Source organism: Protopterus annectens, chromosome 2.part0 (genome assembly GCF_019279795.1).
Source record: "Protopterus annectens isolate FY-2018-M chromosome 2.part0, PAN1.0, whole genome shotgun sequence".
NCBI lineage: Eukaryota > Metazoa > Chordata > Ceratodontiformes > Protopteridae > Protopterus > Protopterus annectens.
The window spans coordinates 135,477,701-135,492,170 of record NC_056728.1 but is presented as its reverse complement, the minus strand read 5'-3'; the positions used below and the strand labels follow the sequence as shown (position 1 = coordinate 135,492,170).

The 14,470-nt window shown below is 36.3% G+C and overlaps 1 protein-coding gene across 2 annotated transcripts in view; it reads right to left on the bottom strand.

Annotated features, from left to right (window-relative positions):
- Nucleotides 1-14,470, bottom strand: part of HECW2 (HECT, C2 and WW domain containing E3 ubiquitin protein ligase 2) — a 2,117,141-nt gene that overhangs the window by 481,777 nt on the left and 1,620,894 nt on the right. The window lies entirely within an intron of this gene.

The window sequence follows — 14,470 nt, the reverse complement described above, 5'->3', positions numbered from 1 at the left end:
CAAGATTAACAGTAGTTGTGCACAGTAATCAAGACACACTGAAATAAGGGTAAAATTACATCCTAAGAGGTAGATGTCACAGTTCTTACAATGAACAGACACCCTATGCAAGTACTGTCTGTGACATTACTTAACAGCAATGCACTTCTGTTTCAGGCTGCCACTCTCAATCCTGGATTACAAACTTTAAATGCCTTTATAATTTAGGTTCTGTTTCAGCTTAGTTTCTGAAACATTTCACTACAGATTCCATCTTTACCAACTTACTTACATCTGACATAATTTTCTTTGATTTGCAAATTCATTTCAGAATTGCTTTTTGATGTAAGCTACTAACATTCCTATCACACTGTAATGCTATGCCAAAATCTTAAAATAGTGTACTTAGGACCATACCTCTCAACCTGAAATAATCAAAAATCTGGACAAAGGCTATGAAAAATAGGTACAAATCTGTACGCTAATTAACATAAAAACTTTACATGCATAATTATGTAACCCCGCCCACTCCGTTGGAATTGTGGGACACCAAACACATTGGACAAAATATTAAGCACAAAATACACACGTGTATCAAACTTCGAACTCTATAAAACTAAAATACAGTTGTCTTTTACAACATTAAAATCAACTGCATTGAATCGAGAGATGATGAAAGCTGACAAACAGCAAACTCCATGTAGAAAATCAAAAAAGGCGGGGGGGGGTGACAATTTAATTCCAACCAAGCTTGCATTGCACTAGCTAGCCATCAGGTTCATAATTACTAGGTATCTCGTTTAAAGGAGGACATTCTCAGGACTGCAGCATTCACCAGCCACCGCTTTTAAAAGTACAACTTCAACAAGTAATACAATTTCTATAATTGTGCAAGCACCACTGGAAATCTGGGGTAAATACATTTATGCCATCTGCTACAAAAACTTTGCTGAATCAGTGATATTCTAGAATGTTATCTTAACATGTAAATCTAGTTTACAATTTATACTTGAAGTTGGAAACAAATTACTGTAAATGAGCCCCCTTGCATTTAAAGATGTTAACTCTGATTTTAGTAAGTAAAAAGAAGCATAGTACTTACTCGAAAGAAACAAAAAGCACATCAGTCAGAAGGTAGAAAGTAGAAGGTTAACAGATTTAACAAAATCTGAAAATCATTGTATAAGAAATAGAAATGTACTGCTAATTCCACTGTGTGGATATAACTGGTCATATGGTTTTTGAGTTGCATGTTTTAACATTTTTTGTACACCACTGTATGTATCATACGATGTTTTATTTTTTCTAGATATATTTAAGGCAACTATTTCCTGAACCACCACTTGCAATACATGAACTTCAAGTTATTTATTTGTACTTATGGTTACTGTTTGATTCTGAAAATTAGCTCAGCTGACATGCAGCACTTGGTCAACAGCAGGGTCCTTATATGCCGTAATATTTGAAAATGGCAACAGATACTGAAATATCTTGCATAACCTACTTAAGTTACAACAGAATTAAAAATATGGTTCATAAGACCTGAGGGGGAAAACTGTGTTCTTTAAACTGCATGACATACTGGCTTTAGGGCAGAACTCAGTTTTTATTTGAAATAGTGTTTTTTTTTTTCTTTCTGTATATTTCACTTATAAAAATATATATCTTTAAGTATTCAGTTTAGTAGCAGACCAGATAATGAGTCATTCCCGATGTGTCATTAAATATGTTTTGCCAAACAGAATCTAAAATGTGTATTTCTATATAACATAACAGTTTTTCAACATTAATTGTAACAGTACTTAATGACTATGAATCAAGCATAAATTGTACAATTTAAATTATACTTCAAAATAATTCCACAGCAATAGTGGTTTCATACTGCAATGCACCTTTTCCAGTAAGAAAATAAAATACCAAAACAGCACTATAAATATGAGGAAACTTTCATTACAACATCTCTTCTGGGGCTACAAATGTCACAGTGAAAACAAACCTTCCTAATAAGTATAGTTTATAATTATACTGTAGTGCATGCATTACACTGGGTACTCACAACCAACATTTATTTCTATGCCTTCTAGTTAGTGTGCAACATGCTTTTTCATTAGTGATTTTATGCATTCTCTCTCTCACTGTTTTAGCTGAAACAAAATGAATTATAAGAATGACATTTGAAAATCGTGCCAGAATAAGTTTAAGAACCAAATTATGAAACTACACCAGTTTATTTACACATAGTACTACAAACATATAGTTTCACTACCCACAATAAGCTATACTAAAATTATGGCCAACAATTACTATTTTCATACATTAAAGGAAACTGAATTTCTCACATTAAATAAAAATGGGTACCTTCAATGAAACATGTAAGCACATTATATCACTTTTCGACTCCCCATATTCTGGAAAAGGAAATATAAAACAAAACAAAAAGGGCAACTAAAATATGCTGTAAAGTAGTACACTTCCACTAATTATGCTGTTTCACTTACACCTGTTACATTAATCATTAATTATTATCAAAAAGGTCTTGCTTGAAACATAATTAAGAAGGTTCCTCAAGCCAGTCTCAGAATAATCCAGCCATTTCCAACAGAAAAGCAGAGCGCAACTACTTGCTACCCTTCTCCCTGACGGTCCTTAAGCCACACCACACCTCAGTTCAACTCCTCCTATGACCTCTTCTGACATTAAAATGATAATATCCCAATATTTGCTGCTTCCATTTTCTACATTGCGAATCTTATAACCAAAATCTGTGATATTAAAAAGAACATTTTTTTTTTGACAAACGCAGTACATTGCAGGAAATCTCAGAAACGGACACGTGAAGATTAACATTCTTGATTTTTACCTCTAAATCTATCAAAACAGCAGCAAGCATCTTCTGAAACTCCAGCGATGAGTGAGCGTCCATTTTTTCTAAAATAAATAAATAGATCCATCCAGTCCTTGGCTTTGAGCGAGCGACGGCGTCTTCTAAAATTAATAGATCCATTCCAGGCCAGTAAAAGTAAATCCTTTCCGGCTCTGGTAACTTTGCCGCTCGCAAATGCATTTGAACCAGAGCCGGAAATACATGCTACGTACGAGCGCGAGCAAGTCTGACAGGCTGGTGGAGCTGACGTCATCACGCACCTGATGACGTCAGCTCACAAAGCGCGAAAATTGAAAAAAGTTTAAAAAAGTGCAAATAAATCGGAAATGAAGGGGTGCCACTCAGGAATCGTGGCACCCCTTTTTTGGACCCCAAAACTCGGTAAAAAACAAGTAATTCGGGACAGTTGAGAGGTTTGCTTAGGACTAGCTTCACAATATATATAAGTTGCATTTAAAATGAGCTTTCAAAACAGGGGAAATGATCATACTGTAATTTGCCATTAAGGAGATACGAATAGGACTCTTTTCCATTGGCAACATTCACATGGCACACGTTATTAGCTGACAATTACCATCAACAGATATCAAAACATAGCAGTAATTTGGGAATTTACTGTTGAAAATAATGAACCACTCATATGACCGCAGCTTGATTATAAATTGTTCTTAACTCTTGGAAAAGCATCTGAGTATTGGAGGGTACAGTACTGTTATGAGAAAAGGAAACAAAAAAATAGATAGATTTGGTACGTCTTTAGGACACATTTCTATCCAAGCCATACTTCTCAACTTCTTTCCATAAGCGGAAATTGATGGGAGGAGAAAGGCCCAAAATCAGGACGGGTCTATATTGGATGCTCGACCTTTCAAAAGTTCGAGTGTCATATGGTCGACACCATATGATTGAACTTTTGAAAGTTCAAATCTTTTAATGGAGATCTCTGTACAACACAGAATGGGAAGATTTCCCTTTCCTGCACTGTAGTGCAATCTCAAAGTTAGTATATTTAAAGTGTGGGGGTGTGGGGGGTGCAGGGGGGGCTTGCCTCCCTGCTTAAAACATTCAGGTAGGTTGTGTTATTTTTTGATGTTTAAACTTTTAAAAGTTTGATCATATGGTGTTGACCATATGACACTCAAACTTTTAAACGTTCGAGCATCCAATACAGACCCAATCAGGACAGATTTTAAACATTGCTCTTATAAAATTAAAGTTGCTAGAGTAATGGGTTCTGCATTAGAATTAAATTAATAAATTATATGAAATCTGAAATTTAAATGTCTTGTCTATATTAATTTTTATTAGCATACAACTGACTTGTGTATATATCTGTACTTAATATTTCATGCATTTGAACTGGGTGAGTTATGCATTTTATGTTCAATATTTATGTCAGAATTAAGTGATACCATAATTTTTTCTAAGATTAAGCGCTTTTGCTCCTTAATATATTCACAATAGAACTTCCTTAGAATGTTTTTACAAAATGTTTCCATACCATTTAAATACTCTCCAGACTTGGTGCCAAAAAGCACACACAACTAATCAACTACCATTCAAAGCACATGCACCTAATGAAATACAATATTTAAATTAGTTTAAAAAATCTCAAAAAAGAAGCATTTTCTGGTATCAGGACCAATCATCATACACTAAAAACAAGCCAATCAATAGCTCGTAATGACTTTTTTTACCAATCAGAAAATAGGACCAATCATAGATTTTGATTGCCATTTTCCACCAATCAAAAAACAGTGTTAAAATCCATTGTCAAAAAGTGATGTTCTCAAATGGGTTCCCATCCAAATGCTATCCAGGCTCGATCCTGCTTATCTTCTAAAGTCAAACAAGATTGGGCATATTTATTCTAACCGAATGATTCACTTCCAAAATAAAAGGTTTTATGTTGATCATGTCATTTAATCCTGGTGGTCGATCTGCCATACGTGCTATTTGCCATCTAGATTTGCAGCATTCCAGGCGAACCTTATAATCACCTTCTAAAGCCTGGATTGCTAGAGAGTCAATGACAATTTATTTATTTAATTTATTTATTGACATTTGTTAACCGGGTTAGTCCAGCTGGGCCAGAGACCCATTTTCAGTGGTGACCCGAGGAGAAAAGCTCCAGTTACAAATTGCGTAGAATACATAGATATTCAGTTTGCATTACATAAGAATTCAGTTAATAATACATAAAAGTGTAGTTTGCAATGCATTTACATAGAAATTCACTATGTACACAGTACAAATACATATAAACACACTGTGTAGAAAAAGAACAAAATAAGTAAAGTAAATCATATCAGCAAACGTATAAACAATATTTTTTTTGTGATATATCTTCAGTGAAATAATACTGTCTGAGCAGTTTATCAAAGTTTGATGTGAAGTATAATTGTCAGATGAGAGAGATGAGAATGCACTGTAAAAGGTGGAAGGGGTGGCAGGAGGTAGATTAAGATGCTAAGGCATGAGGGAAAGAAACTGGAAAAGATAAGGGTACGAGAGTTAGGTAGGGTCATGACATAAACAAGTTTTGGTGTTAAGTAAGTGAAGTCTGAGTTCTTTTTTTAAAGTGTATGGAGTGGGTAATGGAGCATATGTGTGTTGGAGGTTTATTCCATGCTTGGGATATAGAGGATTTGTACAGTAGTTTACCGATAGTTTTCCTTGGTTGGTAAGACTGTATACTTCCTAAATCTTTCACATATCAAAGCGTGTTTAGCCAATGCAATGTTTGCATCGCATTTTCTGATGGCTAAATTATGCTCATAGATCCCATGCTTTAAACATCTCAGTGTTTTACCTATATAAAAACTTGAACATGAGTCACATAAGGCCAAATAAACTCCTGCAATGAAAGTGCAGTCAAACCTTTTCTTAGCAGTAAAAACCATGTTATGAGCATTCAATGTAATATCTGAACTGTTTGCTACTGCATATAGTGACACTGTTTACATGGTCAATGTGCCTGTCCTTCCCCCCTACTATTGTATTGCCTGTCCGTGTAGACTTTTCTAAAATGTTTTTTATATTGTATCTCTTTTTGTAAGTAAACAATGGCTTCAAACCTAGAATCTGAGTTACGTCTCTGTTGCCTAGAATACATTTCCAATTAACTGCCAAGATGTTTTTTATAATGTTCATATCCGTAGATCTAGGAAGCAGAAAGGCATTCCTGAAACTCCTCTTGTTGTTATTCTGGACTATAGGCAAGAGTGAAGGATGTGATGACAACTGAAGCTCAACTTTATTTAGGATAGGTCTTGCCCTATCCATTTGGAATAACACTTGTTCAATTATATTTAACAAATCACTGGTGTAACCTTGTTCAAGAAAGTAACCCCTTAGAGTAACAAGTTCACTGTTGAAACATTCATCACCACTAGTCAATTTACTAAGTCTGATGTACTGACCCTTTGCAGTGCTTTTTTTCATGTGCTGAGGGTGCAAACTGTGTTTATCTAAATATTGGTTGACAAAACTACCTTTACAGTAAATCTGGCTTTGAATGCATCCCTTCTTTTGTACAAAAGTCAGCATCTCAAGATAATTGACTTGCTGAAACCACCTTTAGTGAATTTCAAAAAACTTGTACTCATGCTCAAGTCATTGAGAAGCAAATTAAATTCATCCTCTTGTTCCATTCTATATGAAAATCAAATCATCAATGTATCTTCGATAAAAACACTTTATTGAATAGCAGATGTTGTTTTAACTTCTCTTGCTTCCACAAATTTGCAAAGGCTGGTGCAACTTTGGCACCCATCACAACAGCATTTTTCTGTTTATAAAGGTTTCCATCAAAACAGAAAAAATTGTTCTCCAGTACCCGAGATAATAACAAGCATATGTTTTTTATAGTGTTCACATTCAAAACTCAGCACGAGAAGCATTAGTCTCTTGCGTCATATCCAGATTATGGAACAACCCCCACCTCCCATAAGCACACTACCTTCTTGCAATCACTTCAATACTGCACTAAAAACTCACTTAAAATGTCTCTGGTTATGCCCATGCACCAATCCCGACTAGTAACCCTCCTTTTACCTTCCCTTCCCTTCCTCTCCCCTAGCCACCCTGCCTCACACCATCTGATCATTGCATTCCTTCCTCTGTATGCTCTGGCTCACCCTTTACCCTCCACTTCCCTCCTCACTCAATCTCTCAGACCTGTTATAACATGCTTAACTACCTCACTTCATCTCAACTCCAAATACATATCCAACTGACTTACACGTAGCTTCCTCTCACTACCACGTATACTACTCACTCAGTCTCATCTCTTACTCCTCTGTCTTCCCCTTCCATCCCATTAGCCCTTCTAGCTTGTTCCACCTTCATGTGGAGCATCTGCTTTATATCTGTTTGAGTTTAGTACAATATTTGTATATAAGATGTAGGGGGGTCTATATTACCAAATAGAAAAACCCTTTACGCGAATACCTAAACGTCAACACCTATAACGCGAACCGTGAAAATCCCGAACGCATTAACAACGAAAAATAAAATAATGAACTGTCATAGTCGGCCAACTCCACCACCCGCTACATACTACCTACCCAAACAAAATAAATAAACCACATACATACATACACTAACTAAACCCTACTTCTAACCTAAAGTAAAGCACTAAAACTCTACTTCTAAACCTACACTAAACCCCACTTACACAACTAACTATGCACTATCCTTAACCCCTCCCTAACCCTAAGGTCCGTAACAACCACACACGTCCCCTACAGACATACACCCAAAAAAATAAATAATACACATACATACATTTAACAAAACCCTACTTCCAACCCTACACTAAACCCCACATACACAACTATCTATGCACTATCCTTAATCCCTCCCTAACCCTAAGGTCCATAACTACCGCACACTTCCCCTACCGACATACACCCAAAAAAGAAAAAGAACACACATACATAGAGTTAAATAAAACCCTACTTCTAACACTACACTAAATCTTACATACATTACCTATCTATTCACTTACCTTAACCCACATCCTAACCCTAAAGTCCTATCGCACACTTACCTTACGGAGCTATACTGCAGATGGGCCAACCATTACACTTCAACATTTAAATTTTCACTATTTTGGACGTTTGGCATTTCCGTCTTTCAGGCAATACGTGTCGCTCTTCTCGTATTCGCGATTACGGTCTTTCGATCTGGTAATAGGAACCCGATTTAGGTATACGAGTTTAGAACAGTATCCGTTTGAGCTTAGTGCTATCTGTATACACATCCTACCTTTATTCCTAGCCTCTAGATAGATATTGGTATATCTGTTCATTATTATGTTTCATATTATGTGTATAGCTAATGTTTGCTGCAGTATGTATTATTTGCTATTGTATATATATTCGGGTCTATATTAGATCACCGAACACTTGAAAAAGCGAACGGTGATTAATCAACCCTATGTAAGCGAAAGCTTACAATTTCGATCTGTCAGAACAGCGATTTTTTCCTAGGGAAAAAAATTGCTGTTCCAACAAAAAATAAATAAATAAATAAAACACTTTAAATATTACATTAAGTGGGGGGGCTTTGCCTCCCCACACCTCCCTACTTAAATATATCAACTCCGAGACTGCACTACAGTGCCGAAAACAGCAAAGTAACGAAGCGGCCAAGCAAATTCTCTCCCAGGGAAAGAATTTGTTTAAAAGCCGCTTCGATATTTTGCCATTTCAGGCTTTTGAGTTCGACCTTCGGTCTTCTAATAGGGAACCAGTATATTCAATTGTTCTTCATGTACTCTGCTGCTGATTTATTGTTCTGTGGAGCTTTTCTCCCCGGGCCTCCACTGAAAAAGGACCTGTGTCCAGATGAAATTTCCCAGTAAACAAATGTAAATAAATAAATAATAAATAGTAAATAAATTTGAGAACAATGACAAATATTCCCTTATGGTTTCTATTCCATCTTGTTGATCTACATGCGTGTAAAGAGACACAACACCCAAAGATGCAAAATGCCAATTTGCAAAACATGCCTGATGTTCCTTAATTCCAATAAATGCCACAAGTCTCGAAGATAAAACTCTGAGGAATGAACTATTGGGTTCAAAATATAATCTAGATACCCTGAAATCTGTTCAATCATGTATTTCTGTGCTGATACCACTGGTCTAAAAGGTGGATTCATGGCATCTTTATATACTTTGGGAATTCCAAATAATTTCGCCATTTGCGGTAACTCAACCTTCATATATTCATAAATGTCACAATCCAAATCCCCATGAAGGAGAAGTACGGGAATTTAAGTACTAACCTGAATGCATAGAAGTCCTGCTGTTTGGCTCCATTTCATTGTATAAAACTTATTTTTCATTTTTTCATGTACAAATATACTTACAAATTTAGGTTGCTTTACAAGCAACTAACACATTTTGCCAGAGTTTAAAAACTGCATGGCATAAATCAAGGCAGTCTGAGGAGTCTCTCAATAAGATCCCCTATGAGTGGGATTCATGAACATTTTATGGAATCACTAAATAAGGTACAAGTCATTTATACCTTATTGGGTGATATTATAACATTGTGCTGTGGGCCTACTGAGTTATTAAAATTGTAGCACTATCCTCTTTCCTTCAAGTAATAATGTGTAATACGTTTAAATTTTACTCTCAATATAGGGCACTACAGTACAGCAACATGCAAACTGGCCTTACGTTCTGCTACACTACAGTCACTGTGTGTCCACTTCAAACACAGAGGCACCCAGGAGTACTGGGGCAGGCTGAATACCATAACCTTATACTGGACAACATAATGCTTTGGGCCCTAGCAGAGCAGTGGTCCACCTCCTACAAGGATAACCATGATTATTTTAGATTTTATACAACTTTATAGTGGCTGCAGAAATCTGCCATACCATTGGGTGTTCCTTAATAAACACTCCCCCCACAAACATTCTACTTCTCTGATTTGTCCTAGTTCACCAATGAGTCAGTGTTGTACTGTATGAGGTGTACACTGCCATGGCGACATAGCCATATGCAAAAGACAAGCATAATGATGTAGATTTATAATTCAGCTCTGGAGTGCTTGCTGCAGACCACTAGAGCAAACATGGCACAAGAGGTCTTCCACTATGCCCATGACTCCAAGGGGGTAGTATATTTTTTTAATTATCCATGACAATAATAGTGTGTTACAGCCTTGAGCTATATAATGTGGGTTTTTCATGAATACTAGCCTTTATATACCACTTTTACCTAGAAGAATAAACAATAATGAAGGAATAAAAGTGATCAAATAAATTAATACAGGAGGTTCTTGCAAAGATCAACTTTGAGATTCACAACACTGTAAATCAGACTGTCACATTTTTTTCCCCTCTGGTAGTCTTCATGTCCCTACCCCATGATATAATCAAATCTGATGTCACTGCATCTCAAAAAAGAGAAGTGACTTTGATGAGTCAGTTGCTGACACAATCAGCTAGAAGGTGATGAGGAAGCACACAACTGGCCTTCATGAAATCATTATGACTCCACAATAAAACAGTGTAGAAGTAAACGTATCACCTAATGCACACAGCCTCATTATGTCAGTAGTAATTAGAATGGTGCTAACTGTTAATCAGTACTGTTTATGAAAACAGTGCAGGAAATAGAGAGGTTTTTTAACAGGTGCCACAGCAAACATAGATGAAAGTGAGTTATGCAATTCTGTCATGGTAACACAAAACAGAAAATAAATGTTTAAGAAGTACAAAAGACACTATTAAGCATTAAAGCTTGTGAAACAGTAGCTAGGAAAGAATAACAGGAAAATGCATAAGTTGACAAAAATACAAAGTAAACAGATGGCACACTGCCACAGAAATGCCCACAAAAACATGTCGGCACAAAACAATGCACACACGTGTGGTATATGTAACACCACAAATAATGTATGAAAAAGTTGTAAATTATATCAGCTTATATTGGGTTAAAAATGAAACTCCACAAAAAGGCATGCAGCATTAAAAAATTAGAACACAAAAACATATTATGGAGCATGTTTTAGTAACATAAAGTTTAAACACCATAAGGTGGTGAGACAATAAGATAAACTGATTAAATACATAATTCATAGAAAATGTTGGCCTGTCTCTGTGAAGCAGAGGGATGCACCCTCTAACGGTTATCCAGATGACTGGTGTTCAATTTATGGCCTGGGATTGGAGGAGCCAGGTAAGGAGGATGAGGAGTGAATGGTCCAACCCATTAGCCTCAGAAAGGTTTGTGTGCACTCAGAACCTTACATGGCAGTGCAATCTCCTTACTGGAGATCAAACAGACCACCACTCATGCCACATGGGAAGGGGCTGGGGCAGGGCTGCCTGCAGGAAACACATCCTGTGGAAGTGAGGGACTGCCCTCCACAAACAGCCCCTTGCATACTGCCACCATGGCATTTCACTGTATGAACACAAAGTTAGGTCCAGATGAAAAAAAAAAATGAAAAACAAAAAACTCTAACCATCCCTAATGCATGCCTCAATGATGACCTTTTTCAGTCCTTGAAGTAAAAATAAATGAACATCAAGTATCCCCATCCACCTACCTGCTGCAGTGTCCCACTCAAGTGCAAACCCATTTAAATAACAGTTAGGGGGTGCTTGTTTCCTAGAGTTAGTGATCCTGCTAGTGACATTGAAAAGTGCCCAGTCCACCACAATAAAAACGTTCTTTCATACTGCAAACATGACTATTTTAATAATAAGAAATATCTTTTTGTATCAAACTAATATAACATTTGATCTGCAGATGAATAATGAATAGAACTAGCATGACTGAAGAACTGCTAATGTGATGAATGGCGAATCCTGCATACAAATCCATGGAAGTGATTTACTGAAAGGCAGCACTTCCAAAGGTACAAAGGAACAATACTGTGCAGTCACATGGGCCATAAGCTGTTTAGCTATAAAAAGCCTTCAGCTTGTTTATGAACTTGGGTGTGGTTGCCTCTATTTTCTGGGAGGGCCAGGCCTAACAAACCTAGATGGAATGTGTGGTAATTCATTCCACAGGCTAGGAATGCATTTAATAAGGAACTTACCTTCTCCAGTTACTTTTGTTTACTTGTAGGTTGTGTGGGTGCTGCACAGGAAAATAGGTCAAATAGGACTTGGTCGTTATGGTTTGCATAGTGAGACAGAGGTCCCCAAGGGGCAGATAATAAGCGAAAGAGTATAAGGATAGATAAGTGAATCAGTCAAGTTAGTTTAGGGATTTAACACCAGATTTTCTTAATTACAAATCACTGGTGCCTTTTAAATTGGAATTCATTCTTTAATTTATACCTACCAAAGGGAGTACTGTATTCAATTCTAGGCCTAATCAGGAAGGAGAATAAAGGTATAATGACATGTCTAGATCTAGAAGAGCTACTTTTCTACATTAACAAGTCCAGAGGGAAGAATTTTCTGATAGATGTGTGGACATAAGTGAACATGAGTGATTTGTCCACTTATGTGCACAAGTCTCTTATGGCAGAATAGCTTCAGAAGTAATTTCCACAAGCACTGAGCTTGGGAAGGACTGCTGACAAGACACACTGATATCAGAACTGATTAGGTTTGTCAGGACATACAGTCCCCCTGTTTGGGATATGTGAGGTTTTGCCTCAACAGAAAGCTATATTTTTATGTACTTATCAATAACTGTCTTGCTTTATTCAAAACTGCTGTCACAGGATGCTGATTTACTTCTGGCTGGTCCCAACCCTTGGTTGTCAGTAGCATATGGATGACTTAATGAAATTTAATTATGACACTATGGCCCCTACTTAACTTTTACATAAGGAAGTGTGAGGATGACCAATCCTCTCTTCCCTCCCCTTAGCCCTCCCCTGAAACACTAAAATAACCAGCGCTGCAGTCTACGCCTCTGGATTTTTTTCCTCGATGGTAAGATGCATAAAGTTTGCAGCCTACTGCTTCTTATAATAGGGGTCTTGGCATGCTTTTAAATAAGTTTAGAACTGTTGGTTTTAAAGGCAATTCCTTTTTCAACAGCATGGCAGTTTCAGCCTTTTACTCTATGATTCCACAAATCAAAGGAATTCAAAATGGTTCACAGGTACTCAGTGCATATTAATGCTACCAGTAGTGACAAAGTTAAATTTTTGTTATTAGAGCGCATTCTTAGTAAATCCATTTTTGTATTTGACCAAGATTATTGTCAGCAGTAGTAGGAGGTGATTACTGGGGATGGCTAACTTAGTTTTATCAATATGGGATAGGTTATTTTTACATAATTAATTTTAATAAACGTTTACTGCATTTTAAATCAATCACATGCAAGTTTATTTACAATATAGACTGGAAATAAACAGATTTTTTTATTTTTTTAACTTTCATTAATTATAACTCTGATTTTCTTTTCTTTTCAGACACTAGATCTGTTTTTGGATATAGAAGTTAATATAAAGAAAATTATACACAAGTGTTTTTCAGAAACCTACTTTTCAATATTTATTTTTACACTTCCAGTGGCTACCTCAAAAAATGTGAAACATCATTAATGAGCAAAGGACACATATATTAACCCATGGTCTCAAACCACATTTGCAGAAGAGCTTGTAATACGTAGAGAATTCTCTTTCTATAGGCAGTAAGTTGATAAGTTTGTTACTGATAAAATATAAAACAGCTTAAAAGAATAAAATTCCTTTTCTGATGAAGTTCTACTTAATGAATAAAGAACAAAAGCGCTACAGCAATTGTATTTTTATCCTTCCTTTGATGGCTGTTCCAAGTTTTTGGAGTTTTGAAATTTGTTACAGACATTTTGGGGGAGTCAGAAAAAAAAAAATCTACTAGTATCATCCCATAATTTTGGGGTAATGGTTCTACACACCTCAGTAACACGGCATCAATGGGTCTATATTATTTAAATGAAGATTTCTAACTTCGAATACCATATGGCTGACGCCATATGGTCAAAGTTAGAAAACTTCAAATTCGTAAAAAAAAAAAAAAAGAAAACAGTAAACCTTAAACTAAGGGTTGTAGGCAGGGGTACAAGCCCCCTGCACTCCCCACACCCCCCGCTCTTTAAATATGACAACTCCGAGACCGCATTATAATGCGGTAAAGGGAAGATTTCCCTTTACTGCACTGTAGTGCGATCTCAGAGTTGATATATTTAAAAAGTGGGGGGTACAGGTGGGCTTGCCCCCCTGTTTTAACATCTTAGGTGACCTTTTTTTTTTTTCATATTCAAAGTTTTATTAACTTCAACCATATGGTGTCGGCCATATGGTATTCGAAGTTAGAAATCTTTGTTTAAATAATATAGACCTGGCATCAACAACTGGGGCACATTTTATTAATGATTTTACGCTTATTTGTGATGCCAATACTGTGAACAACAAAAGAAAAACATTTTTTTTGACAAGTGAAAAATACTTTTCAGGGAACTGGTGTTCAGCAACATGTCCAATTTTATTAAAAGATGAAGTAATCATTTTAAAGGTTCATCAGAAAGAGACAATATTCATTTTAAGGCTTCAAACTCTTGCAAGCATACAGGCTCTTGTAGATTCTGTTCTTATTGCCACTACATTACTGGTGGCCCTCATTCGG